This window comes from Penaeus monodon, chromosome 27 (genome assembly GCF_015228065.2).
Source record: "Penaeus monodon isolate SGIC_2016 chromosome 27, NSTDA_Pmon_1, whole genome shotgun sequence".
NCBI lineage: Eukaryota > Metazoa > Arthropoda > Malacostraca > Decapoda > Penaeidae > Penaeus > Penaeus monodon.
This window is the reverse complement of record NC_051412.1, coordinates 3,016,517-3,018,114: the sequence shown is the minus strand read 5'-3', so window position 1 is coordinate 3,018,114 and position 1,598 is coordinate 3,016,517. Positions and strand designations below refer to the sequence as shown.

General features: G+C 44.6%; 1 protein-coding gene across 1 annotated transcript in view; it reads right to left on the bottom strand.

The window, feature by feature from the left end:
- Nucleotides 1-1,598, bottom strand: part of LOC119590547 (mitochondrial uncoupling protein Bmcp-like) — a 39,325-nt gene that overhangs the window by 33,244 nt on the left and 4,483 nt on the right. The window lies entirely within an intron of this gene.

The window sequence follows — 1,598 nt, the reverse complement described above, 5'->3', positions numbered from 1 at the left end:
ACCCCACGGCCCGGCCACGGCCCTTTCACGTGAACATCATCGCGCCATCTTCCTCCCGGCCCGCTGAAGGCCGAACAATATCCACCACCACCACTTCCGCCAGCATATATATAGAGTGCTCCTCAATTATTTCTTTATTTTTTCATCTTTTTTGGGGGATATATTCCTAGCGAAGGAAAGCTTTACTTGTTATGAAAGATTGCATAACCCTGACTCACTGCGGGGCGGGCGCGCGGCGTTACGTCACACCTACGCGGGTCACGTGACTGCCGCAGTCGCACTGGCTTGGGAAGTTGGCTGACCCCCTCCGTGTTTTTCTCTCGTTTTTTTTTCGTTTTTAATTACCTATTTCTCCATCTGTCTGCGTTGTGTTACGCTCTTGCTGACAGACGTTAAACAATATGTTCCCCCAATCTAAAAATATCAGCGGTAAATCTATACGTTTGCTGCAAACAACGATAAACTGTATAAGCAGACCGATTCATCACAAACCGAATAAAAAAAAAATCGTTATATATCTTATCGCTATCACCTCCAGATCCATACCACGTGTATTTGACTATCTTTAGGGTTATCTTTAGGGGTAAAGCGAGTCCTCTCAAGGGCTGAATCACGTGAAGGAGTTATGGGCATGCGCGTGCGGGGGGGAGGTGTGGCCTGGTGGTACTGGGGCACGGCCAGGGAGGGTACGTTACGGAAGGATCCGATGCCAAAAATGGGCGTGCTTGTACAAATCTCATATCACTATACACATTTACACACTTACGTAAATATAGATGTGCAAGATGAATTTGCATTCGGTATGTATACTGTATATATATATGCTTTACCCCCTCCCCCTTTTCTCCTACCCACAAACACGCAGATGTGTTTAGTTTTGTCTTTTTTTTGTGTGTGTTTATCTGGAAAGACCGGCCGTTCTAACATCCAACATTAGCTCTACCACTATCCTATTACCGAAAAACTAAACAAAAAAAAGGGCCAACATTTCAAACATTTTCACAATACCAACATCTCAAAGACCCGCAGACGTCAAGAGCAAGAAAAACAAAGGGCATTTCCCAAGGGTTCTCCGAATCAACGGCAGCCTCCCGGAGGCGCAACAGAACAACGGACACCCGCTCTTTCTCTTCGGGGTCAACAGGAGGATTCTCAAGAGCAAGAGTTGACACATGCCGGGAACGAGTTCGTCTCACAGCTTGCTTCATCCTGCATTCGACATTTATAAATATTTTTTTTTCCCAAACTCTAAATATACAAGAAATGATGACAATTCAAGGCATTAAATAAGCACACCTAGCAGCGATTGCGTCGGTGTTTATTGGGCAATTTCGGCGACTTAAACGGATAATCACGCCCATGCAATCATTGCACCACCGACGTTAACGATCAGAATCGAAATCCGTGAATCATCAGACCCTAATCACGCCAGAGACTTAACAAAAGCGCAGCCGATCGAGTCCTTCAGTAAAGAAAAAAGGAAATAAAAAAACGAAAAATCTATGACTAGGCACCATAACCGGACGATTGCATAATCGCCGAGATCTGGTTATAATTTCGGAAATCATCTTTGTCTACATAGAGGAGGAATTAAAATC